Source organism: Pristis pectinata, chromosome 25 (genome assembly GCF_009764475.1).
Source record: "Pristis pectinata isolate sPriPec2 chromosome 25, sPriPec2.1.pri, whole genome shotgun sequence".
Lineage (NCBI taxonomy): Eukaryota > Metazoa > Chordata > Chondrichthyes > Rhinopristiformes > Pristidae > Pristis > Pristis pectinata.
In genome coordinates this window covers 28,636,025-28,655,020 of record NC_067429.1, presented here as the reverse complement: position 1 = coordinate 28,655,020, position 18,996 = coordinate 28,636,025, and the positions used below count along the sequence as shown (strand labels likewise).

General features: G+C 41.2%; 1 protein-coding gene across 6 annotated transcripts in view; it reads right to left on the bottom strand.

Annotated features, from left to right (window-relative positions):
- The window catches only part of tlk2 (tousled-like kinase 2), a 136,436-nt gene extending 117,921 nt beyond the window's left edge, over positions 1 to 18,515 (bottom strand). For 4 of the 6 annotated variants that reach the window (XM_052038447.1, XM_052038454.1, XM_052038455.1 and 1 more), the window contains exon 1: positions 18,122 to 18,289. The gene's annotated coding sequence lies outside the window, so the exon portion shown is untranslated. Of the gene's footprint in view, positions 1 to 18,121; positions 18,290 to 18,500 lie in introns of those variants that run through there. The other 2 variants (XM_052038450.1, XM_052038448.1) reach the window with 2 other exon arrangements.
- Between the last annotated feature and the right edge of the window lie 481 nt (positions 18,516 to 18,996).

The following is an 18,996-nucleotide window of genomic DNA, read 5'->3' as shown; positions in this document are numbered from 1 at the left end:
GAAATGTACTTACTGTACTCTTACAAAGATGCACACTTTATATAGACCCTCCCCCCAAAAGAAAACAGAACATCCTGACAACACATAATTGATAATATCACTGCATTTCATTCAGCAAATAAAAGATGCAGTCTCCTGGTTTGCTGTCAGTTCAACAGAGACAACAGCAACTGCCGGTTAAACCTGGAGAGCAATCTTTGATAAAGATAAAGTGAAAAGTGGATGGGTGGAACTACTCCAAAACCAGACCCAAACAGTCCATACACACAACAGGGATTTGATCGAGTGAACATCAGAGTAGGGGTAAAAAAAAACACATGGGCCTGAAATTTCTGATAAGTCAGCAGTTCCACATGGAATAGTCTACTTTTAATATGCCACTGTGCATATTTCAGGACCCTTGGAACAAATTTAAAGTCCTAAACTTCCTTAGAACTGACTGATGAGATTCACAATTACACTTTTCGTTTAGTGTCTTTGGAGTCATGTTGTGGAGAATAAACCTCCACAGATTTCCTAGCACTTAAAATGGGTAAAATGGTACCTTTCAAACTGGCACAGGAACAGCCAATCCATTCATCTAAATGGAGATGAACGCTAGGGGGAAGAAAATAAAAAGCAATTTGCTTTCTTTTGAAAGATATGTTAATTAATTTAACTATTTCACTAATTTGTCCTTGCTTGTCTTTATGCTTTCACCTTTTTAATAGCATATTTAGTTTTCAAATAAAGCTTCACAATCCTTAAAGCTTTTTGACAGTTTAAACTGTGACATAGTTCTCTGAACATCTCAGTGGAACAACTGTGATGCCCTGTGATGATCAGGACTTTAGTCAATCAATCTGGAGCCAGCTTCTATGCAGCAGTTTGCACAGTTCCAGGTGAGAGTGGATTTGGTGACCTGCAAATTTTGTATCCTTAATCAGGTCACTAAACAGCTTAGACCTATGATAATATGTTATATTCGTGCCCTTGGTAAACAAAAAAATCCTCAATTAAAGTTTTGAGGGACCAAGATAATAAGGAAAGGAAAAACTTTCCAGCATTTCTGATGATGCAGATTTGAAAATTAACACCTCATTTCAGACCAACAGAAACCTGCATCCCTACTAGTCAAGGCTATTTTTAAATACTCTTTAGTTTCCAGTCACTGATGCCATGAACAACTGACATTTAACGCTGTTAACAGCCAATTTTAGTACTGAAGATGTGAAAATCTGTGTCAGTGTTCATGGAAGACTTGTTTGAAAGCAGTAGTGTAAATAATATTATGTGCAAATCACAGTTTTTTTTAAACAGTTCAATAACTTTCCAACATTCTCTCCCAAGCTTGCACGTGAAGAATGACCAAATTATTAGTACACGTGGAACGTTATTGTCAAAGGGTAATGGGGTGCACTGGGGGCAGGTTGACAATAAAAAATTCACGAGGAGACCATGGAAAAAGTGGACTACTACCCATATCTTGGGAGCCACCTCTTAGCAAATGAAAAAAAAAATCAATGAAGAAATTCACCACCACATTCAAAATGACAACGCAACCTTTGGTCAATTGAGGGAAGGGGTATTTCAAGTTCAAGTCCTCAGATCTGGTACAAAACTCATTATCTACACAAAAGTAGTGATCCCTGCCCTCCCAAAAGCTCACAGAGACCTGGATTACCCACAGCAGACATCTCAAGACATTGGAAAAATACCACCAACACTATCTCTACAAAATCCTCCAAATTCAGTGAAAGGATAAGCAAACCAGCATCAGCATCCCCTCCCTGCCAACATCCACAGCACTGAGGCCCCATTAACTCTCAGTCATGTTTGTTGGACAGACCACATTGGTTGCATTCCCAGAATCGACTCCTAAAACAGACATACTATTCCAGGCTGCATTGGGAGGAAACCATCAGGTGTATGGAGAAAAGATTCAAGGATATGCTCAAAGCTTCCTTGAAGTGCAACATCCCCATTTTGTCTTAGGAACCTCATGACAACTTAAAGTGGAGAAGGATCAATCGGGATGGTTTTGAGAACCTAATGGTTATGCACCAGGAGCATAGAGAAGCCCTCCGGAAGCAGCACAAGTAACAGAATACCTCCCAAACTACCCACCAGCTCACTCCTTCAGCCATGTCCTGCCCCATCTGTGGGGAGAGTCAACAGTTCTGCAGTCAGCCTCATTAGCAATCTCAGAACCCAGAAAATTTGAGTGGAGGCATCATAATCCAACCCAAGAGACTGCCTTAAGAAACAAGAACACATGGAACAATACCCCATATTCATGCCTTTATGACTACTGACCAGTGGCTCTGACATCCCCCATCATGAAGTGCTTTGAGAGGTTGGTCGTGGCATGCATCAACTCCAGCCTCCCAGACAATCTTGACCCACTGCAATTTGCCTATCGCCAAAACAGGTTTACAGCGGACGCCATCTCCCTGGCCCTACACTCAGCTCTGGAGCATCTGGACAGTAAAGACACCTACATTAGACTATTGTTTATTGACTACAGCTCTGCTTTCATATACAATAATCCCAAGCCAGCTTGTCACTAAACTCCAAGACCTAGGACTCAAAACCTCCCTCTGTAACTGGATCCTTGACTTTCTAACCAACAGACCACAATCAGTGAGGATAGGCAGCAATACCTCTGGCACGATTATTCTCAACACTGGTGCCCCACAAGGCTGTGTACTCAGCCCTCTACCTCTACTCCCTATACACTCATGACTGTGTGGCCAGATTCTGGTCTAACTCCATCTACAAGTCTGCAGATGATACCACCGTTGTAGGCAGTATCTCAAATAACGATGAGTCACAGTACAGGAAGGAGATAGAGAGCTTAGTGGAATGGTGTCATGACAACAACCTTTCCCTCAATGTCAACAAAAGAGCTGGTCATTGACTTCAGGAAAGGGGGCGGTGTACATGCACCTGTCTACATCAATGGTGCTGAGGTCGAGAGGGTTGAGAGCTTCAAGTTCCTGGGAGTGAACATCACCAACAGCCTGTCCTGGTCAAATCACATAGATGCCATGGCCAAGAAAGCTCACCAGTGCCTCTACTTCCTCAGGAGGCTAAAGAAATTCAGTTTGTCCCCTTTGACACGCATCAACTTTTATCAATGCACCATAGAAAGCATCCTATCTGGATGTACCACGGCGTGGTAAGGCAACTGCTCTGCCCAGGACCACAAGAAACTGCAGAAGTGTGGACACAGCCCAGCGCATCACGAACACCAGCCTCCCCTCCTTGGACTGTCTTTACCTCTCGTTGTCTTGGTGAAGCAGCCAGCATAATCAAAGACCCCACCCACCGGGGTCACTCTCTCTTCTCTCCTCTTCCATCGGGTAGAAGATACAGGAGCCTGAGGGCACGTACCACCAGACTTAAGGACAGCTTCTCTCCTACTGTGATAAGACTATTGAAAGGTCAGCTTATACGATGAGATTGACTATGACCTCATGATCTAACTTGTTGTGACCTTGCACCTTATTGCACTGCACTTTCTCTGTAGCTGTGACACTTTAATGTCTGTACTGTTATTGTTTTTACCTGTACTACATCAATGGATTCTGTACTAACTCAATGTAACTGCACTGTGTAATGAATTGACCTGTACGATTGGTATGCAAGACAAGTTTTTCACTGTACCTTAGTACAAGTGACAATAATAAACCAATATCAAGGAGAAAATTAGCAGAGAACAGAAATCTTTAATTTGGGTGATCAAAGAAAATACTGTCATTTTGCTCATTGGCAGCATTGTTGCCCTGTAATTTGATTACAAGATCACAATTCCCCAATCAATGCAATACTGAGGGAGAGCTGTATTGCCTGTAGTAATACCTTCTGACAATGCATTAAACTGAATTTTCATTTTCTGGTTCAATGGCACAACCAAAGAACGAGAGCCACCTACGTGCGTTTAAATTGAAAGGCAGTCACGATGCAAACATGGAAACAATGGGAAGAAAGAACTGAGCCAACAAATATCATAGGTCATCAAAAGACAAAGAAATGGCTCCAATGGTGAGATGGAGAAGTGGAGGAGTTTCAGGTGAAGATCCTGAGCATGGAACCCCTCACAGCTGAAGGTGTGGCTGCCAATGAAAAAGGAACAAAATGCATCATTGGCTAAAACCAGAGCAATGGTAGGTTCAGGATACTGGAGATATAGCAGTTATACAGATGAACCGCAAACCAACAAATGGATTTTAAACTGAGGCACTGAGTGGACTAGAATTTGTGGGTCTCCAATGGCAAGCATGGGGGGGGGGGGGGGGTCATGATGTAGTGCATTTTACAAGCAAAGGTTATATGTTAATTGAGATTGTAGTCTCTGCAGGAGTATACTAGGGATAAGGAGATATTGACAGGTTTGGAAGCTGATGATGCTTCATTTGCACTAAAGATTAGAAGGCCAGTACTGCCTCAAACAACATCCATGGAACTATTTAAATAAATGTAATTACTAGTGTGCTGCCAACATACATCTTCAAATCACTATCGCTGAAAACAGACCATTTCAGCCATTCAGCTCTCAAAGCACTGCACGACACCACAAAAAAATGATAAGTGACTAGGATGTCTGGCCAAATAACCTTTGAAGTGCAGTCACTTCTCATTTTATGATGGTCATCCAGCCTTTGATTGACTTAAACCAGAAGCTAATTGAACACTATTAGGAAAATCCCTGCCCGATATTAATTAATCCAATCCACGTTCCTTCGCAACTTTTAAGAGTGTTTAAAAGTTAAAGCTTCTAATGAAATTCAGTCACAATTCAGAAATTTTTTGGATCTGTTAAATGGATTAAAAATGTTTCTATGATTAACTGTTAATTGGCAGTCTCAATGGACGATGAGTACAGCACCAATCACATGGTGAAACATACTGGCATGATAGGAACATTCTTCAGTTACAATAAATATCCAGCTATACAAAATTTGCTTCAAAGCACCTTCAGAAACAAGTGTCTAAGTGGAGATAAGGTTCTCGATAATCGAATGATCAGGACACATTGTCAACAACACGCATGTAGTTAGGGGGCCAGGTTGTCATCTTTTTCCATTTATGACTTAAGAACATCACCAAATGGCCTCGTTCTATGCTGTGCGACTCTATAACTCTATAAATAGAAGGCAATACAGCTCCTCAAGATCATGACTGATCCTCTTCATCAACCACATTTCCTCCAGATCCCTTGATTCCCAGTCTGCAAAAAAAACTCTCATCTTGAATATACTCAATGACCAAGCATCCACAGCCCTATCTAACAGAGGAATCCAAAGATTTAAAGAATTTTTCTTCCTCACGTCTATATGGCTGCTCCCTTTGACCAACAGTATGCCCTCTAGTTCTAGATTCTGCAACTTAAGGAATCCAGTCCAAAAACCCCAAAAATAATCTTGTGCTTCAATAAGATCAGCTCTCATTTTTCAACAGTTAGTGCTGGCCAATTTTACTCTCTCTGCCTAATAGACAACCCCTCACCTTTAGAATCAACGCCATGACCCTGCATGGCACCGACTCCACGGCAAGTACGCACTTTCTTTGGGTACCGAAACAAGTATTTCTGGTGCAGTCTCACAAAAGGTTTGTGTAACTGCATCACGACCATACTTCCTGGCTGTGGAGCACTGGCCGAGCTGGCTTTTAGATGCATTCCCTTTCCTTTTCTTGCTCTCAAGGTTTCCAGAAAGTGCAATTTAGAGACAATTATCCCAGCAGTAAGTGAAACACTTTAGAATAGCATAATCTTGCTCTTCCTGTTAGGGGGAGGGGTGTTGGGAAAGTACATCTAATCTTCATTCAGCACTGCGGCACAATGAAACCCAGAACTTGCTCTGTAAGGAGGCCAGCGACACTTCCAAGATAGGAGCTTGAGGATGACACTGGATGAGACACCTCCAACAATTAAACCAAAGTATGAATACATCTTTAAGCTGTGTCTGGAGAGATCACCGAGCTTTGGAACATTAGAGTGAAGTGTTGCTGTTGACAATGTAAATTAACAATGCCACACTAATAACTCAAATTGCCACAGACAAGGTTCTTGCAAATTTAAGTACATTGCCTTACCTATAATTGCTCTCCACTGCCTATTCTTAACACAATAGGTTGCAGGAGAGGTATGGCATCGCCAGACAAATTTCCTTTCTCATACCAGCCTTCACATTAAGTTGTAACAAAGATGACCACCAGAAAAAAAAACTGATCTTAAAAAAAACAAAGTCAGTTGAACATCACAATAAGCCTGTAAATTTAGCTTAAATAGAACTTCTCCCTACAGCATGGTATTGGCACTCACACCCAATAGAAACTAGGGGAAAGCTTTCCCAAAAGAAGGGGAGGGAGATTGACTGGTGACCAAGAATTTTCATACTCCAGATAAAACCACGCATGCCACGCAGGCTGGATCAAAGCCTGAAATGGGACATTCACCAACTCTCATAGCTGAAGGATATGAATGATACAAAAGACAAACCAGACAGGAGAAAAAGGTTACATAGGTTGAAAAACATCAAGAGATCTTTAGGATCTCAACAGTCAACTGCTTACTAGGGCACAGCCCTTTTAAAAGTAGGACTACTAAAAGCAGTCAGTCTCTAAATTAAAGGATTAAGCACCTATACATTAAACAGAGTGATGACTATTATGGTTCAAAATTAACAGCATGGAGTTTTAGAATTAAATATCACCATCTAGCACAAGATACCACATATGTTTACCTGTTGCACTCAGCAGTTGGGAATGTATCACTAATTATAGGTTTTTATTAAGTGTAAAAGAAATCCTTTTGTCCAAATTTTGATGACAGCACAGATTTTTTTTTAAAAAATGTGTAGCACCTCAGAAAAGATCTCTTGGTTAAGTTTTGTAATGTTCAAAACACAGCAAGTCTCTTTCTTAAAAAAAGACCACCAACCCTTTCAACATTTCAAACCCTCAAGCACTTCTCATGAGTGAATGCATCACATTTACTTCACAAAATCCCTTTTTTCAAAATTACAGGACCAAAATTAGCATGTGGAATCCAAAACATGCTGAGGGAAATTACTTGCAGTTTCAAAGAATTGTTCTTTCTCTCAAAATAGTAGACATAGAATTGCATGCGTGTAGGCACCATGACTTATCAAAAGCAGTTGACTATGTCAGGCAAATGGAGCTGACCAATATCACATGGTTACCACTTAACAAGAGGAACTGTATCCTGCAGTATATCAAGTATGTACGAGGTGGAAAACTAAATGACCTGGATCACAAGTCTTAAAACAGTCATTATATACAAAAGTCGCATCTGCGCAGAAATCTACATGCAGCAAATTTTGTTAAAACATAAAATTACTACACTTGCAAGTTGCAGTTGATGTACTGTGAAAGGACGATATCAACCAGATCCAACCCTTTTAAAATAGATTTGGGACTGTCAGCAATACAGACGCCAGGCCTTAATGATTTTTCAGAGGGAAAATAATGGCTCTGCTCCCTCACTAATTTGGCTCTGATGTCATGGTTCAAGCTGCACTACAATGGAAAAAAAATGACTCTCTTGATACAATATTAAAAATGCAAATGTTATTGTTGAAAATAAATTGAGATGCCATGCTTTTTTTTGAAAACAAACATTCAGAACTTGATCTCTGCCCATGTAAAGGTTTCAATGATATCCTACAGCTTAGGATGTATCATAAGGTGCACGTTCAAACCTGATTTAATGAGTAGATGTACATGCCAGCTGCTATACAAGATATACCCAAAACCAAACTTCCAGCCTGGAGAACACAGGAGTACACATGTGCTAAATAACATACCATACACAGAGCTAGGTGATCCAAAGATGCTCATATCTGATGAAAGTTCTTCAGCCCTGTCAAACATTCTGGCGTGGTGGTTGACATTAAACAACTAACACGAGGTGGAGGAGGCTCCAAGGACATTTCTGTCCTCAACAATAGCAGAGGAGCTAAGCCAAGGCTGCAGCATTTGAAACAAACTTCAACCAGAAATTTCAAGTATACGATCCATTTCAGCATCTTCAAAAGCTCCTGCTCTCTCAGAAACCAGTCCACGTAATTTAATTCACTTTATGCAATAAAGAAATGGCCTAGAGTGCTGAAGACACAGGCTACAATAGAGAAGACTTGGTCTCTATAATTATCTGCACCTCTGACTATACTGTTCCAGTTTGGTTCCAACACTGGCATCTACTGGCACAGTAGAAAATTGTCCAAATATGTCATGCCCATAAAACCTACAGCACACTGGGATAACCTAATTATTGCCATAACAACCCACTTCTAAAGAAAGATTGTACCAAAAGTGTTACCAAACAATAATCTGCTCATCTGTGCCTAGTTTAGGTTTACATTAGGACCTCTCAGCTGCAGACCTCTTCATAGCTGTGGTCCAATCATGGACAAAGGGTTGAATTCCAGAGGGGAGGCAAGAGAAAGAGGCTGATTTGGCATCAAGGTAGTATTTGGTTGAGTGTGGTAGCAAGGAGCCCTGGTAAAACCGAAGTCAATGGATATTGAGGGGAAAACCACTGAGCGGAGGCATAATTCACACAAACGATGAATGTTGATGTTATTAGTGGCCAGTTGTCACGGCCTCAAAGATACTCCTGCAGGAACAAAGCAACTTACCACGTTAATCATTTATTCCCTCTACCATCAGCACACCATTGCTGCAGTGTGCATCAGGTAAAAAATGCTGTGCAGTTACGCATCAGGGCAACTTTACAGAACCTTCTAAATCAAAGAACAAGGCAGCAGGTTCAGGAACTATAGGTGCAGGTTCGTCAAGAAACAGAGAACCTAGAACATGAAAATATATTGATAATCCCTCATTGTGGTTGGGTCAAAACCTGGGCTGTGGGAGTTAGTGATGCATGGAAGTGGTTTTAAGTGGCAGCTAATTACTCGTGCAAGGGCAGTACATGCTGTCCTCCCCAGGTAAACCCTCACGCCATAAAATTAACAAATGTTTTGCCATACCTAAACTATCCTGGAGGAAAGCAGGTATCAGATTATTACAAATGAAGTTTATATTCATGATTCCAGAATGCCCCAAAGTATTTTTACAGCTAAACAGGTGCTTCTTTAAGAAGTTTAGTTACAGTAATCTGGAAAACTTGGCAACCAAATGGAACAAAGGAAGCTCAACAAGATAACCACAAAAATAAATACCAGCCAGGATGCAAGGAGAACTCCTCTGTTCTTCTGCAAAATAATCCCATGTGATCTTTTATATTTACTGCAAGGCATTCTATAAAGTCTCTCGTGAACAGGAAGAATGTTAATTTGATAGCAATCTTGTTGCAGAGTCAAAAGGTTGCAGTTTCAAACCCAGGGAAACTGCGAATGCAGGTATCCTGGATTTACAAATTTTCACTATAACACCATTGGCTCTTTAGGGTACGGATCCTTGATTAATGGAGCTTTGCTATAACAAAAAAGATTGCTGATCTCCATCCATAATACATTTTGCACCTCCTCCCAAGCCATTTCATCTGTGTCGAGTTCGCAGTGTTCCGCATGTTATTATGATTCACCACATTTTGTGTATCCTTCAAAATGCCCTAGCAGTTGAGGACTGCACCTCCTCCAAGAAATCACGGCAAGCTATAACTATTAATATGAAGCTGGATATAATTAACCAGGGAAAAAGGTGAACGTTTATTGTACATTTACCAATTGTTAAATCTTGCACTGACAGTACAAACAATCCCCAATGTTGCTGACAAAATAACAGTTAGTACCAAACCACTGACATGAGGAGTATTACTGTTTAAAAGGTAGACATATGTTAATGGAGAGAATGGAAAAAGGATTGTGTTTGGTTAGAATATCAGAATCAAATGACATGCGCTCTCAATTTTGACGATGATCCAGGAAAAAGTGAGATCCTATGACAGGACAAGAAAAAACAAGAGGCAGATGATCTACCTTCTGAAGGTGCTGATACCTTCAAGATTTGAACATTTCAAGAATTATGTTACCCTGCTTAATACTTGTCTATTAAGATAGAGAGCACGAGCAGATGCCATGGCAGCAGAAAGCGTTTCAAAAGGCACCAAATCAGAGGATAACTATCCAATAAATCCAGGTACCTTGCTATTCCCCAATACCACTTCATTGTTATAACCCGTGCAGCAGGATGTTATTGCTATGCTCGAGGCCTACTATCTGCAGCACACCATTTCAAAGTTGAGCGGCAATGACAAACCCACCATTCACTGCAGAAGATGGCTACTCTCCTAAACAAGTGTTTTATGTAGATGAGACTGGCCTTTTTTGAAAGATGCTGCCCTCATCCGTGTCTATCAAGGGACGTGCAAGCAGTTCCAGACTTCAAGATGATCACCTTATTTTTCTCCATGTGGGCAATGCCTCTCGGAATACCATTAGGAGGATCCGAGGGCTCTGAAAGGGATATTTCAAGGCCCATCTTCAGTGGTGCTGTAATCTAAAAATATGCTTGAATGATGGCACTGCTCTTCCAAGATTATGTCACATCTTTTCTCTCCCCATTCATCGAATATTCATAAGCACAGCCCTCAGAGATTCACTAGGATACCAGCATTGTTTCTGCAAGGACATCCTAGAGTATGGCTTTTAATCTAAAAACAGACAATGAATCATCCAAAATATTTGGTGTAAAATGAGAAGACTGTAGAATGATTCAGCTGATGCCACTGTCCTGCAAAGGACTCTCATTTCTGTGAAATATGGACATTGCCACAAGGGAGAGAAAATCATGTGTAATACAAATAATTATCCCCCAACTAAGATCCTGTATTGAAAAGCAAGAAACAAAATATCTGCATTTAGTACAGCATTTGCTTGGTTAAGCAAGTCTACTCAGGAAGGAGTATGAGGAAAAGTGAGAACAAGTGGGCATCAGATACACTACACGTACACAGAGAAAACACAGAATAAGATGGTGTTATGTTCGAAGGACTGGATTATAGTATTAACTCAAAAATCAAATGGCAGAATACTGAACTTTCTAAAACAGAATCTCAATTTTTGGCATGGAGCAAATGTATTACATTACACATTTAACATAATGCACATGTACTGCATGCTGAGTGGAACAGAATTTCATTCTATCCTAACATTTGGACTCAATTATATTTTTAAACATTTGATATATATTACATTCATCCTACAATTAGGCCTTTTATTCTAGATTTCTCACCACACCCCAACACAACCCACTTCAAATCTCTGAAGCTAGACTGTTTGTTTTTCCTCCAGCCCCTTCCTTTGCAGTTTTCCAACAAAAAAAAATCTGCTCAGGTTGCATTTCTGGAACTACTTTTTTCAGCTGGGTTGGGTCATACACTCAAACCCAAGGAGTGTGCCCTGCTTGCTAATTAAAGACACAACACGTCCTTTGTCATTATTAAAGCATACAGACCAGTTAAAGATGTCGCTTTCTCAGAGCACACCAGACATGGTGACTTTCTGTTGTATTAAACCTAAAATTGCTGCATCCAGTTTGTTTTCCAGTCACAGAATAATGAGGCAAATCAACAAAATGCATTCACAGGAGCAGCTTTAACCCAGTCCGACATCAGGGTATCAAACATAATTGAAGAAAAAAAAAACCATCTCAACAAACTGAAGAGCATCTTCAAGATGGAATAAATAAATAACAGCAGCTTGTATTTTCATTCCAGGTTTATTTTATCCTGAATGGAGCTGTTCGAGCATCAGCTAACAAAACCCCAGTTTTATCCTCAATTCCTGTACTATTCATACCTGGGCAGCTCATCTTTCCCGAAGGAAACAAGACCCTCACCATCCACCCTTTCCAAATAGTAAGAAACAGTGTGCTCACTGCTGCAAATCACAAAAAGCCACGAGGATCCCAAGTCCAGACAAAGAAGCCGTTGATTTAAAAGCATTCTAAACAATTGAGCAAAATGGAACAAAATTAAATGCGCACACACAAAGTTTAGCATTCGAGGAAGATTCAAGGAAATTCATTACTAGAAAAAGCCCATTGTTTGGGTAGATTGCAATTTAAAAATTAAGACTCACGCAGATCTAATGCTAAAGCACTTCCTAAAATTAAGGTTGGATAAAGCAGTAGTTAAGCATACAAGCAAGCACACAAATAGCAACAAATTTCAATGTAATGAACACACTAGAGACTTTTGCATCACGGGAAAAGAGAACAAGGACATTTGCACTAATGTCACAACCATTATTTAAAAAAAACACCTGCACAGCACAAAAGTTTAGATGAAATTTTACTCCAGGATATGAGTGGAGTTAGGGTTCAAAGATAATACAATGCAAATCACTAAAATTAATAAAAATGCACTTGGGATTTTTTACCTCAAGGGAACAACTCAAACTAACTTGCACCAGTGCACAGCTGAAAGCCTCTGTTCTCATTTAGTTACTTAAGATTGTAGAAATACTGTCAGCTACAAAAGTGGAACAAGGAAAGGTGGTAACTTAAAGGTTTCAGGCGAAACACAAAAGCAAGAAGGAAATAATAACAAACTTTGAAATATGCCAACTTAAACTAATTAAAAAAAATTAAACACAAGATACTAATTACTTGTTACCCAATGCCTGACCATTGGGGTCTTCAAACAGAGATGGTATAGCAATTAGACTTTTGTTTGAAACCACAAATTTTCAAAAGTAACCAAACACTTCGAAAACAATAACAAATTTGAAGCAGAGACATTTCAAAAGAATAAAAAATAGTACAGAATTGCAAACAGAACTTGCAGGTATCAAACATACAAAGTACCACAGTGTGAAGATGGGCTTCTAATGATCTGTGGAATGCACATCACTATTTCTCATGAGATAAGCACCATACTTACAGCAAATAGTTCCTTTGAATACACACATTAGAACGGCATATGGCCATGACAAGCATCCAATCCTGTATACACTGTGTATTGAATAGACCTTCAACTTTAACCAAAATGGAGACTTTAGAAATGACATGTACAGTTTTGAGAAACAAGACAGTGGAGCTCAGAATTATGAACCAAAGCAGGCTCACCTTATAATGAACAGGCTCTTCAGCCTTACTCCCAAGTAGCATTTTATAAAAGGGGCTGTGGATCTGCCTTTATGCGAATATATTCCGTCCAAGGACAATCATTCAAATCATTTATCAGATACATATTTTGAGCACTGAATTTTTTGTTTAAAAAGAAAACTCATTTCCCATCCGGTTTGTAAAGATGTGATGCAGAGATTCATATTAGATTGTTAGAATGGTTTAATGGTCTGCATTCCATGTACGTACACAAAACCTGGTTCAAAGCATTATCCCTTAAAAGACACTAAGGGTGGGGTGGGGGAGGGGAAAATGGAAGGGGGAGAAAAAAAACATTTGTTTTAGCTGCAGGTCTGCACTGATTGATTCAACCTCAGGGTGATGAGGGAGAAAAACAAAGACATTTCAAAAGTTAAAGGATAATTTAAAAAATAGGGACTGAATAATACCTCATGCCCTGGTCTAACCATCCTTCACTGTCGAGCCCTACTTCATCTTAAGACGACACACACTTCCTGTCTGCACTGTCATAGAACATTGCCAAGGAGAATCACAGAGAATTTTACAGCAGAGAATGAAGCTGCTGGGCCTACTAAGAAAGAGCTGTCCACCAAATCCTGTTCCTTTGATCTTTTCTCCTACTCTCCTTTAAAATTTCCCTTTATTAAATATTTATCTACTTCTCTTAAAAGAGATGTTATAAATCCTGCTTGCTCCAGTTTACAGTCAGTTATTCTGCATCTTCGCAATCCTACTGAGCAAAAAAAATTTCCTACATACCTCTTTGTTCTTACAAAAGTAAGAAGTCTATTGCCTTCCGTTACCAATTTGTTAAACTGTGGAAACAATTTTATTAAAAGGATTACCGCCATAAAAACCCCTTCAAATTGGAATATTCACCTCAGATCTCTTGTGATGAACATTTTCTTTACATATGCAGCAAAATCCTCATTCCTGGTGTCATTTAGAACATCTCTTCTGTATTTCCTCCCCTGTGGTCTTGACATGATTCCTTTTACAATGTGCACAAAGCTAGACATCACATTCTAACTGTGGCCTAACCAATAATTTGGATTGATCCATCTCTCTGCTCTTTTCATTTAAACCTGCTATTAGTAGTAACCCCAAATGCTTAACTCTATTACAACAAATGATCAATTTATTTATACATTTTTGTTTTCTGTCCCTCAACTCCACAACAATTTTTTTAAAATAAAAAGTTTTGTCAGTTAGGGCACGTCGCCTCATTCAACATCCGCACACATTTCTCCTTTCATCAGATACCTACCCAAGTATTTCAGACACCCTTTCTGCTAGCTATGTTTTTCTGTGGCATCTGTGTAGTTTAATCTTATGCCCTTAAAACTAAGTGCAGGTCATTGTGATGAACAGTGTTCCTGACACTGACGTCTGCACCTCCTGTCTGAAACATTTATTAACCATTATTCTGTCCAGTATTTTAACCTACTTGCCATTCCTTGGTGGTATCACCAATCCTCCTATGCAGCAATACATCATCACAACCCATATACGCATCACGGAAAATCTATACTCACACAGCCAACACATTTTCTTTGTCAATATACTGTACCCAATAAGAAACTCCATTGAACATACTCTGCTTCACATACATCAGCTTTTGGTCATGGTCCAAAAGCATCATGGTCTCTAAAGATTTACCCATTAATGATATTCTGGAGACCAGTCTATAATTACAAGGACTTTCCCTCTCTCCCAGCAATAGATACCTTCAAAATCCTAGGATACTAGCCTCATCTTCTGTCACATCCTAGAAATTTGACATTTTGCGCTATTATAGTCCAAGCTGGTAGGATTCCAAAATATAAATATTTTAAAAAATGGAATAAGTCCAGGTGCCTACTGGTCTCAATTTTTCACTGGATTGCAATATAATGGCTAAGATTATATTTTGCCCTACAGTATTGATCCCTTATATACTTTCATTCACACTTCGCTTAGCAACATCAGACAATCCTGATTAAGAAGGAAAAAAAGCCTTTCAAGCCATCAAGCTTGCTCCATTCATGGTAATTTGGTCAAGAACGTCACTCCCCCTCCACCCGATCTATGAGAGGAAGGGACATTATGTTCCTTCTCCTATCTCCACAACCTTGACATTGCCTTGAACAGTGGGCTTTGGTCCTTCACTGAAGTCTCTAACACTAGAAAATTCCAGCCTATGAAAGTTTTTGTTGCAAAAGTTATATTTGAAAATAGTACATCTGCACTAACCCAAATTTTAAAGTATTTAATCTGCATATATAACAGGAACTCTAAGGTTACAAGCTTCAAGCTCTTAAACAGCACATGCAATATTTCTGAAAATGCAGTTTGCAGCTTTATAGGAAAAGATGAAAACAAAAATTCAAAATACTTCACACACTTAATTCATGCCCACAAGGGTTGCTAGAACTTCCTGCCTGATCACATGACTCAAGGTACCAACACATGCAAGTTTTGACAAGGCTTTTACCAATATTTATCACATCATCACTTCTCTAAAGCCTTCTAGCAGCAGGATCGAGCAATCTGTAATTATTAATACTAGTAGGATTTGATGCAATTAAAACACAATATCTCCCCATCTCAGAAGAAAATATTTGCAAAGACATTGGGTCATTTGTGTGCCTCGGAACATACTCTGGAGCCCTGAAACCATCTTTGGCAAGCCCCACATCAACTCATAACACTGAAATGCATGGCCCAAGTTCGGACTAAAGATCTGTCAAAACCCATTAACGATCCTCTATTACATCAGCTCCTTTGTGCACCCAAAACAACAAGTAGTCAAATTTGACACTTTCCAAATATGCACCATAACTAACCTCAATACCAAAGTCCAATATGTCAATCAACACTAGCAAATATATCCTAAAGTATTAGTTTAAAACTTGTATTATAGATTACTTTTGGTGCAGGATGAATCTGGATTATAGATTTAATATATTGACTCAATGCACGACAAAATATGAAGCACAACCTCCAAGATTAAAATTCACTTCTTCACTCCGTTTCCACCTATTCCATTTAATAAAACAGCCTTCATCTTGTTTCAAATGTCAAAACAATATTTTCGGAAAAGTTTGACAAGGAGAGAGAGAGAACACAACAGCAGTTGTTCCTTAAGAAATAACAAACTTAACTTATACGCCAATGAACAAGCAAGTGCTCCAAATATATTCTGGTTTACTTTCAACAAAAAAAAGGAACAAGATTACAAGACCATGCCAAGCATAATAAAAGACCATTCAATTCAATTTCTATACCACTTGGCAAATGACTTATGAAAAATCATTTGATTCCTCACATTAATTATGTTAAAAACCCAGACAATATGAAGCCTGAATGAGTAATATTTAGCAGCTCAAAAAAAATCATAAAAATATTAAATATCTAGAGAATTAAAAGAATGCTCATAGATAGAAAATTAAGTCCGTTTATGGTCAGAGTCATTCTATATTGTAAAAGGCATGCAGAACATATCATAGCTCAGGTAGATACAAGATCTGATATCTTTATGAGACAATGAAGGGAGAGAAAAATAGACTAGTATCTCGACTTTCTAAGGCTTGAATCAGCTACTCTGTTCCAGCTCCACATGAAAATCATTTCCCATTCATTCAAGCACAAGCCAATGCTGAATGAATTTCTGCAAATACCCTATAGAGTTCACTGGACCAATTATATCAAATGCATTGATTCATTATTCTCTTCCACCTTCTGAAAAATGTTAAGACTATAGACATTAATATCTGTGAACTAGCCCTGTGCATATTTTCATCATCGGCATTAAGACTTCCTTCCATCTTTTCTGCTGGTAGAATTAAAGTCACAACTAACAGTGTAACTGACAAGCAGTTGGTGAACCCTTCATAAATGCATAAGATTCATCTCAAGGTCTGAATCAGTGAAATCAGCCGAGAAATATGAAAAATTTACATTCAGCAATTCAAAATTTTAAACATTTCAAAAGGAATTTTTGAAAAAAAATATACACGCAGCTCACGCAATGTTCAGATCAAATCCTCCACCTTACCAATCATGAAAACAGAATGTATACCCACATCTAATTACTATACAACATTTAAAAGCTTCAAATTATGAAAGCTAAAAATAGTGTACAGAGAAAGTATGCCTTGAAAGGTTGGCACAGCTTTCATCATTTAATTCCATTTTAAAAAAAACAAGGCTGTGCATAATCTACAGTGCACTTTAAACAAGCTGGATATGTCCAACCCAGGCTTCCCTACTCAAACAAAGTATAGAAGCGCAAAAAGACTGAATCTCTAACAACACGTAGGCCAGACTTTACATCTATAATGATGTCGTTAAAGATAAAATTACTTTGTAGAGCCAGACTGGAGGGAGGGGAGAGAGAAGGTGGGGGTGGGGACAGAGGGGGGGGGGTGGGTTTGACAAGTTTCGGGGAGGGTTTGGACAGACAGCATCCCCGCAGTCAGTGTGCCTCCTGTACCGAGGGCTTGTGCCCCGGGCCCCCGCCCCGCTCCCGGCCCGGCCCGGCCCGGCCCCGGCCCCCAGCAGCAGGTCCCATTCAACTCACTATTTCGCAAGGGTTCTGCCACTGCGACTCGTGCGCAGGCGCAGTCCCCACGCCAGGCGGCTGCGCATGCGGCGAGCGGTCAGCGCTCGGCCAGGCGGCGATGCGCAGGCGCAGTTCCCGGGAACCCCAGCCGCCCGACGGCAGCGCATGCGCGCTGCCATGGTCGGCGGACACTATTTGGCAGCGGAGGGAACGGGGGGGGGGGTTAAATAAGGACCGAGTCCCGGGGGGGGGGGGGAATAAAACATCACCCCCCCTCCACCTCCCGCCTCACCCGTCCCACCGCCCGCAACCCCCGGCCGCCTCTCCGGCCGAGCCCCCCCCCCCAGGCCTCAGGCCTGGAGCCGAGGGTTACCTCAGGGAGGCGGCGGTGTTTCCACTCAGAGTCCGGGGGAGACGGGCCCGACCCGGCCGCAGACACCTGCTGCCGCCCCGCCGGCCGGCCGGCCGCACGGCACCCCCCGTCCCCCCACCCCGAGGCCTGTTCGCCGCCCCGCTCACCTGGTGCCGGCTGGCGGCCCCGCTCGGCTCCCACACACGGCGGCGGGCCTGGGCTGATGACAGGAGGCTCAGCCCCGGGCGGCGGGAGTTACGGGGGGTGAGCGGCGCCGCATCCGGCCTGAAGCTGCCCCCGGAGCGGAGCGGAGCGGTACCCCCCCCCCCCTCTCCCCAACAGCCCTGGCTCTTAAAGCGAGGATGTCCCGGCCCGGGAGAGGGGGCCGCCGAGCCGATTAAAAGTTAATCAACAATAAAGCCGAGTGTGTCCTCTCGCGAGATCACAGGCAGCAGCAGCCCCCCCCCCCCCCACCTCCCCTCCCCTCCACCTCCCCTCCACCTCCCCTCCCTCGGGAGCCCTGACCCGGGGAGCAGCCCCACTCACCCACACACTGCTCGGCCATCTGCTCCCTGTGTGCACAAATTAACAACTTACTGCAATTGATTTCCTCCACCGCCAGGGAAGTGAGGCTGTTTCGGGTTCTGTTTCCAGCATGGGTTTGGGGGGGGGTCAATGAGCCTCAGCAACTACATGAACACTTCAACTCAGACTTGGTATCAGGGTTGCCACCCAAGTGGTTTTAAGGCAGCTTAATTTTCATCTGTGTGTGTGTGTGTGTGTGTGTGTGGTGGGGGGGGGGGGGGGGGGGTGAAGTGAACAAACCAGACGCAATGTCTTTTGGTTTTTGAGAATCTCCCTCCACTCTCTCCACCTTAAAAGGGAAGGTTTGATTTAGACAGCACCTTCCATAAACTTAGAACATCCTCAAGGACCAAGCAGCCATTAAAGTCTATATTTGTTTGGTGTTGGGAGTGCGGAAAACGCATATTTATATGCAGCAAGGTCTTCCAAAAGCTGATGTTAAAAAGACCAGATAACA